Here is a 9,133-nt window from a genome sequence, read left to right as displayed (position 1 = left end):
TAGGCTAGTTTTAGCTTTACTTTTAGAGAGAGAAGCTCCCACTTCTCTCTAGGATTAGAATTAGGATTAGGTTTAGTTCAATAATGTAGATCTAGGTTTCAATTCATGCTTCCTTCTTCTTCTACCTCTCAATTCTATGTTGTTACATTCATCATTTTTCTATTGTTGTCATTACTTTCTTCTATTTTGTTTGTAGATCTACTCTTGTTCATCCTATTTTCTTTTAATGCAATTTGAGGTATTTCATGTAGATCTTGTTTTCTTTTGATTGTTGTTATTAATTCCTTGCAATAAGTAGTTGTTAGATTTCATTGTTGTTATCAATTTACCTTGCTTTCCTTTTTTTGCCTTCCAAGTGTTTGATGAAATGCTTGGTTGGACTTTAGTGTAGATTTTGTACCTCTTGGCTTTGGTAGAGTAATTAGTGATGCTTGAGTTATCTAATTCCTTTGTTGATTGATAATTAGAAGTTGCTAATTGATTTGGATACCACTAAAGCTAGTCTTTCCCTTGGGAGTTGGCTAGGACTTGTGGAATCAAGTTGATTCATCCACTTGACTTTCCTCCATGATTAGAGGTTAACTAAGTGGTAGCAATGGATAATTTATGATCACAATTGAGGAGGATAACTAGGATAGGACTTCTAGTTCTCATATCTTGCCAAGAGCTTTTCTAGTTGTTAGTTTATTTTCATTGCCATTTACATTTCATGTCTCTTATCCCAAAAACCCCAAACAAGACTCATAACCAATAACAAGACACTTTATTGTGATTCCTAGGGAGAATGACCCGAGGTTCAATACTTCAGTTTATAAATTTACGGGTTTGTACTAGTGACAAACAAATTTTTCTTTGAAAGGATTACTTGTTGGTTTAGAAACTATACTTGCAACGAGATTTCATTTGTGAAATTCTAAGCCACACAAACGTCTTCTCATCATAGACGATCATAGAATATACATATGATGCTCCATTCTGAAAACATGTCAGAAGGACACCTTCTGATCAATTGCTTGTATCTTTCCCAAGCTTCATAGAGGGATTCACCTTCCTTCTGTCTGAAGGTCTAGACTTCCACTCTAAGCTTGCTCAACTTTTGAGGTGGAAAAAATTTGGCCAAGAAATCATTGACTAACTTTTCCCAAGAGTTCAGGCTATCCTCAGGTTGTGAGTTCAACCATGTCCTAGCTTTGTCTCTTACAGCAAAGGGGAAAAGCATAAGTCTGTAGACCTCAGGATTAACCTCATTGGTCTTAACAGTGTCACAGATTTGCAAGAATTCAGCTAAAAACTGATGAGAATCTTCCAATGGAAGTCCATGAAACTTGCAATTCTGCTGCATTAGAGAAACTAATTGAGGCTTAAGCTCAAAGTTGTTTTCTCCAATTGCAGGAATTGAGATGCTTCTTCCACAGAAGTTAGAAGAGGGTGCAATAAAGTCACCAAGCATCTTCCTTGCATCTCCACCATTGTTATTAGGTTCGGCCATCTCTTCTTCTTTTTCAAAAAATTCTTTCAGGTCCTCTCCAGAGTTTTGTGCTTTAGCTTCTCTTAGCTTCCTCTTTAGAGTCCTTTCAGGTTCCGGATCAGCTTCAACAAGAATGTTCTTATCCTTGCTCCTGCTCATATGAAAACAAGAGAACAGAAAAGAATAGGAATCCTATATGTCACAGTATAGAGATTCCTTTATGTGAGTAGAAGAAGAGAAGAGTAGAAGAGTGAGAAGAGAAAAATTCTAACACAGAGAGGGAGAGAGGGTTCGAATTTTAAGAAGAAGAGAAGTGTTAGTGATTAAATAAATAAATAGAAAGAGATGAGAGAGAGAGAGAGAGTTTTCGAAAATAATTAAAAAGAAAAGAAAAATATTTTTGTTTTTATTTTAATTATTAGTTAAAATTCGAAATTATTAAAAAGAATAAAATAAAATTAAAATTTAAAACAATTAGTTAATTAAAAAGAATTTTGAAAAAGTGGTTAGTTGGTTTTCGAAAATTAGAGAGAAAAAAGTAGTTAGGTAGTTTTGAAAGAGATAAGAAATAGTAAAACAAACAAAAAGTCAAGTAGTTAATTGAAAAAGATTTGAAAATCAATTTTGAAAAACTAAGAAGTTAGAGAAAGATTTTGATTTTGAAAATTAAAGTTGATTACTTGACTAACAAGAAACTAAAAGATATGATTTTAGAATTTAAAGATTAAACCTTTCTTAATAGGCAAGTAACAACTTGAAAATTTTTGAATCAAAACATTAATTGTTGGCATTAATTTTTCGAAAATTATGAAATAAAATTAAGAAAAAGATTTTGAAAATCAATTTTTAAAAGTTTCCGGAAAAACAGGAAGGAAAAATGAAAAAAGATTTGATTTTTGAAAAAGATTTGAAAAGATAAAATTTTTAAATTGAAATTTTGACCTGACTCACAAGAAACAACTAATTTTAAAAATTTTTGACCAAATCGATTCAAAATTTCAAAAATTTATGAGAAGAAAAAGGGAAAGATATTATTTTTTTGATTTTTGAATTTTTTTATGAAGAAATTGAAAAACATCTAAATGACACATGACACACAAATTATGAATCAAAACAAGAAAAATATGCAAGAACACTTTGAATGTCAAGATGAATACCAAGAACACTTTGAAGATCATGATGAACATCAAGAACACATTTTTGAAAATTTTTAAGAAAAGAAAAACATGCAAGACACCAAAGTTAAAAATTTTTAAACTTTAGACACTAATAATTCAAAAATGCATATGAAAAACAAGGAAAGACACAGAACAAGAAAAATTAAAGATCAAACAAGGAGAATCATCAAGAACAACTTGAAGATCATGAAGAACACAATGCACTTATTTTCAAAAATTAAAGAAAAAAATAAAATCATGCAATTAATACCAAACTTAAAATTTAACACAAGACTCAAACAAGAAACACAAAATTTTTTTGGTTTTTATGATTTTATTAAATTTTTTTTTATTTTTCGAAAATTATTTTGAAAAAGGAAATAAAGAAATTCAAAATTTTTAATAAGAATTCCAGGAATCATGCAATGTTAGTCTAAAGCTTCGGTCCAAAAATTTAGACATGGCTTAATAGCCAGCCAAGCTTTATGTGAAAGCTTCGATCCAAAAGATTAGACATGGCCAATGGCCAGCCAAGCTTCAGCAGAGCATTACATACAACAGCCAAATTGATGGGAATCAAAAGGCTCCTGCAATGATAAGTGAAAGCCTCAGTCCAAAAAATTAGACATAGCTTAGCAGCCAGCCAGGCTTCACATATCATCTGAAACTCTAGAATTCATTCTTAAAAATTCTGAAGAACATAGAATAATTTTTTTATTTTTTTGAATTTTTTTCAAAATTAAAATTAAAAAGCTTAAACATAAAATAAAATTACCTAATTTGAGCAACAAGATGAACCGTCAATTGTCCAAACTCGAACAATCCCCAGCAATGGCGCCAAAAACTTGGTGCACGAAATCGTGATCCCACACTTTTCTCACAACTCCGTGCAGCTGACCAGCAAGTGCACTGGGTCGTCCAAGTAATAAACCTTATGTGAGTAAGGGTCGATCCCATGGTGATTGTCGGCTTGAAGCAAGCTATGGTCATCCTTGTAAATCTCAGTCAGGCGGATTCAAATGGTTTTGAGGTTTTGATAATTACAATATAAATAAAATATAAAATAAGATAGAAATACTTATGTAATTCATTGGTGGGAATTTCAGATAAGCGTCTGAAGATGCTTTGTTGCTTCTGAACTTCTGCTTTTCTACTGCCTTCTTCCAATCATGCGTTACCTCCTTCCATGGCAAGCTGTATCATCCTCTCGAATGAAAATAAATCCATATGCACTGTCACCGCACGGTTAATCATCTGTTGGTTCTCGCTAGCGTCGGAATAGGACCATTGTCCTTTTGCACACTGTCACTGCGCCCAACATTTGTAAGTTTAAAGCTCGACACAGTCATCCCTTCCCAGATCCTACTTGGAATACCACAGATAAGGTTTAGACTTTCTGGATCTCAAGAATGCTGCCAATGGTTCTAGCCTATACCACGAAGGTTCTAATCTTAGATTCAGATGCTCTGTTGTCAGGAGAGACGATGTGAATCGTTGATTAGGGACCCAAGAGAATATACTCCGGCAGTCGTCCAATGACTACGTTGAACATCATGTAGACTGCTTGTGGTTGTCAGGCATGCGGATCTTGGCTAAGCGAGTAATGAAGATTGGGTGATTATCATAGGTCACCCCTTCATTCACTACAACAAATAAGGGTTTTCGCAACAGTCAAAAACCGTTGCCGTAAATTGAAAAACTGTTCCCGAAACTTTAGGCAACGCTTTGGCAACGGTTTTTTACTTGTGGTATATGCGGCCGTTGCCAATGCTCAAAGGCAACGGTTTTTTACCTAAGGCAACAGTAACAAAAAAACCGTTGCCAAAGTTACTAGTATAGACAACGGTTTTGACAACAATTTTTAAAGAACGGTTTAAAACCGTTGCTGGATAGGCAACGGTTTAAAACCGTTCTCTTTCATGACATAACGGTTTAAAACCATAACTAGATAGGCAACGGTTTTAAACTATTGTAGCTTTATTATTCACTAAGCCAACAGTTTTAAAGCGTTGCCATTAATGTCATTTTTTGGCAACGGTTTTAATACCATTGCCATTTTATAGTTGTCTTTGACAACGGTTTTAACACCATTGCCTTTTGTGACTTTTGACAACGGTTTTTTGTGATATAATTCTTTATTACAAGAGTTTTCTCATGAATGAAATTAGTTCCAATTTTTTTTTTAATTTAGTATCAATAAATAACCTAAATTATTTGAATCAAATTACTAAAAAAAACTAATTAAACATTTATTATCAAATTTGACTTACAAAAGTTGTTGTAAGATCCACATACAATCACTATCATCATTGCAAAATAACATAATACTAATCTAGGCCATAACTACTTTTACTTATATCATCATCATTTTTCAAAATACCATAGTACCATAGCCTAAGGGTGACAATTTCTTCATTTTTCTTCAATAAAGTTGATGTGTTAACTCAGCTTGAGTGGACTCTCTTGGCTTCAATAGCAACTGCTTCACATAAAGAACTAGAAAAAATCTTAAATTTGATCTTTATCTGTATAAACATTTTTGGCAGATTAGAAAACCTGGATACTAAGCATTAAAAAGACAAACACAAAGTTATGCAGATATTTAACCAAATACCAGGGAAGGTATATGTGAATAATAACCTTGACAGTCGCACTGGATCTGAAATTCAGAAGACCAAGATGAAGTGAGCTTATTTACCACTCGATGCTTACAAATTACAAGCTCTTAGCTCATATTATTTACCAACCAAATGACAATCATGAGAGCTTGGAACAAAACAATAATTTATATAAAACAAAACCTGTAATCATTGCAGAGCTTGGAACAAAATAATACTTTACATAAAACAAAACCTGTAGTCATTGCCAACTTTTGAAAGCGACACATGATTTGTCTAGTTCAAAGATTCAACTAAACAAATAAGCAAAAGTTTAAATACATACACTTAGGCTTGCTATGACATGGATCCCAAATAGAACAGTTTGAAAAATTAGAACACAATTTCAATAAGATGAAAATAAATGGGAACTATTTCTACATTACCTCTTTGATATAAGGCTTTGACCAGCGTTCCCACATATCAGGTGGTAGTTGTCCACCCCATGAATCAAATATTTGTATGCAGTGAGCCCCAGACTCCACTTGGAAAATAACATAATCTGCTATTGCTTGCGCCAAATGAGAGAGCAGAGTCCGCAATAAATGTGGTGCTGTATAGCACATACTCTTAATGGTTGTATAGGTGCATGTTGTACCCCTTCCACTATATATGTTGCTATTGTCCAAGGTGCTCCCACGAAACCTAAAATGACAGCATCGCCACCAACCTAAGTAAAAAGCAATAAGTAAGGAAAACGGTTCCTTTGAAGGATAGCCATGATATATAGAAGCGGTAATGCAACTAGGTTTACCTCCTTGCGCAGTATCTTGAGTGAATCTCCAACAAAACTGAGCTTTTCCAGGTCAATTGGATGCAGAGCCTTTAGCCCCTTCTCGGAGCGTATTGGGGACTGAATAACAAGACCCCTTACATCTTCAACGTCGAATTCGACCCCAAATGCAGGAAGAGGCGTAAGGATGTTAGAGAAAATGATCACTCCATCAGGCCTAAAGGCATTCCAAGGCTGCAAAGAAATTTCCACAATAAGATTAGTTGTCTCCGACCTCTCTCGAAAGGATGGATATTTCTCAGCAAGCTTTCTATAAACAGCCATGTACCTTCCCACCTGGCGCATCATGCATGCTGGTGGCCGACTAACAAGTTCTCCTCTGGCAGCCTTCACCAGCAGAGGATTTGAAGACAAAATCACCACAAAAATCATGAATTTCTCTTGCTTAAATGAGTATAATCAAGAAAATGAAAGAGTAAACAAGAGAAAGAAATGCTTATAACAGTCTTCCAAATTTGAACAATATTACTCATTTCTGTAAAACATACAAATGAATGTTAATTGTTAACAGAACTTTTTCCCCTCTTTCTCCATGCCTTCAATCAATCAACTTCAACAATCTCAATTAATTGATTCATCTCAAAGACTCAAAAATACCTGAATTACCCTCTCCTATAACAATTTGCACCACTATCTAAAGCAACAAATTTGTTAAAAATGAATGCTATTAGGAACCAGCAACGTCACCTTTATTATCACACATACTAGCTACACTACCACTTCAAAAAATAAATGAACTAAAAGAAAAAGAAGCTAAATTGAATAAAACGAAGAGCATAATGAGAAGAAGGAAACTGTGGTACCGGAAGAAGAGGCAGAGCAAGTGACGGAGAAGTGTGGTTTTAGGTTGAAAGGGAGTGAAAGTGTAGCGTTTAAGGCATTAGAATGTGGAAACAAAGTAAAAGAAAAGAACAAATTGAGGTTGCAACTTCTACTTGAAAGGAGCTTTTGAAGAGTAGCACAAGCTTCCTTCAACGCTGGTCTTTCAAGAATACAAACTTATTTAAATTAGGCTGTTTCAATTACAAACATAGCATGAAAACCAATTATTGTCCTATGCAAGACTTTAGCCATATACTCGACCATTAAAAAAAATTCTCATCATCAGATTGCACAAGCAGCGGTAGATTTAAAGGAAAAAAATGCACAAATTATTGTCTTATGCAATGAATATGAAAGTAAAAGAACTAAACCAGAATGTCAAGCTACTAATAATAATGAATAACTGACCTTTGCCAATGATCAAACCAAGCTGCTTCAAGTTAAGTGTATATCCAGTTTGGTAAAATTGAGTATGAGGGCAATTGAAATCAAAACAAAATCAGAGCAGCATTGCCAGAGAACTAGTTACATACTAAATCAATCTTAAAATCAAAATAAAATCACAACAGCATTTCCACTGATACCTGTTTGAAAAATTAGCTTCAAATCAATAACTGCTATAATATGTTTGTGGATTGGTTAAAAGAGGTTGCTTGGTGTTGGAATTAGGTAACAGGATCTAAGATGGGAACATATTTCTGGCCATTTTGATGAAGGGTGTCAACAAATTTTCTCATCTTATCCAATGGGAAATTTATAGGATCAAGTGTGAAATCCTTATATGCATCCATTGAATCAATATCTGTCCACATAACTTCAATGGGTATATTTGCTTTTGCATAGTTGGCAACCACATTTTCAAGATCACTCACATCCTTGTAGCCATATCTACAATGATGAAAACCTTTCACAAAAGGGAGAATTCTTTTGGATTAGCATGTAAAGTTGGGATCCACAGACTTTAAGAATACATGGTACTAACTAAGATTTTCTATGCAATGAATATGAAAGTAAAAGAACTAAACCACAATGTCAAGCTACTAATAATAATGAATAACTGACCTTTGCCAATGATCAGACCAAGCTGCTTCAAGGTAAGTGTATGTCTAGTTTGGTGAAATTGAGTATGAGGGCAATTGGAATCAAAACAAAATCAGAGCAGCATTACCAGAGAACCAGTTACATACTAAATCAATCTTAAAATCAAAATAAAATCACTACAGCAATTCCAAATAACCAGTTACCAAATCAACATCAGAATAGCATTATACCAAATTAACATTAAAATCAGAGTGGAAGTAACTTGCAGGGTAAAGCTCACCAGGACAGTGGCAAGTTACAGCAGAAACAGAGTGGCGATCCAGACGCCAACAGCGGCACACAGCTCAACGGCGACGGCGAACCCAACCCCGTCAGCGACGGCTTGGCAGCAACAGAGGCAACCTCCTCCTCCCTCATCGTGTTTCTCTCTCTGCGCAAACCCTTTCTCTCTCTTCGAGCTCCTCAGTGGCGGCAGTGATGGGAGGTGCGACGGCGAAGACGAGCTCGACAGTCAGGATCTTCAGCGGCGGTGATGGAGTCCTCGACGATGGTGGCTACTTCTCCTCCCTCGCGCGCACTCTTCTCCGTCTCCACACCCTCCGGTTCGTGCGATGATGGCGACGGCTCAACGGAACGGCGGCGACAGGCGGGCAGGGCGCGACGGCGCGCTCTTCTCCCTCTCCTTCCCTTCCTTCTTCTTCCCCGATTCCCCCTTCTCTTTTTTCCTTTTCTTTCTTCCCCCCTTTCCTTCTGTTTCCTTTTCTGTACGTGTGCAGTGTGCTTAGGATTCAGGTAACAAATTTAAGAATTTTGTGAAATTAGGGTTTTATTTGGTAATTTTAAAATTATGGTAAAATATATATCAATAATATGATAATTTTATTAAATATTTGAGATAAAATAATAATTTAGAATTCAAATTTAATATTATAAAGATTATTTTTAAAATGTATAAAATTTTATTCATCAATATATTAATGAGTTAAAATAATTATTTTTAATTTAAATTATAAAATAATTGTACTAATCACATTTTATAAAATATAATTTTAAACTTAAAAATATTAATTATTTAAATTAAATAATATAACTTTTTATCATTTTCCATCGCCTGAACTTTAATTTCAAATTATATGAAATAACCAATTAATAAAAATGACACAAAAATATTAATTAACTTAACTCCAGATATTAA

At 34.4% G+C, this 9,133-nt stretch overlaps 1 non-coding gene and 1 pseudogene across 1 annotated transcript; one reads left to right on the top strand and one right to left on the bottom strand.

The window, feature by feature from the left end:
• Window positions 1-983: 983 nt before the first annotated feature.
• Window positions 984-1,087, top strand: LOC112738947 (small nucleolar RNA R71). Its single transcript, XR_003169894.1, has one exon. It is a non-coding gene; the product is annotated as a small nucleolar RNA R71 (small nucleolar RNA).
• Window positions 1,088-4,853: 3,766 nt separating this feature from the next.
• Window positions 4,854-8,690, bottom strand: LOC112735052 (uroporphyrinogen decarboxylase 1, chloroplastic-like; annotated as a pseudogene).
• Window positions 8,691-9,133: the final 443 nt, after the last annotated feature.

This window comes from Arachis hypogaea, chromosome 13, assembly GCF_003086295.3.
Source record: "Arachis hypogaea cultivar Tifrunner chromosome 13, arahy.Tifrunner.gnm2.J5K5, whole genome shotgun sequence".
Classification (NCBI taxonomy): Eukaryota; Viridiplantae; Streptophyta; class Magnoliopsida; order Fabales; family Fabaceae; genus Arachis; species Arachis hypogaea.
The sequence above is the reverse complement of the archived record's forward strand: the minus strand, read 5'-3'. Positions and strand labels throughout refer to the sequence as shown.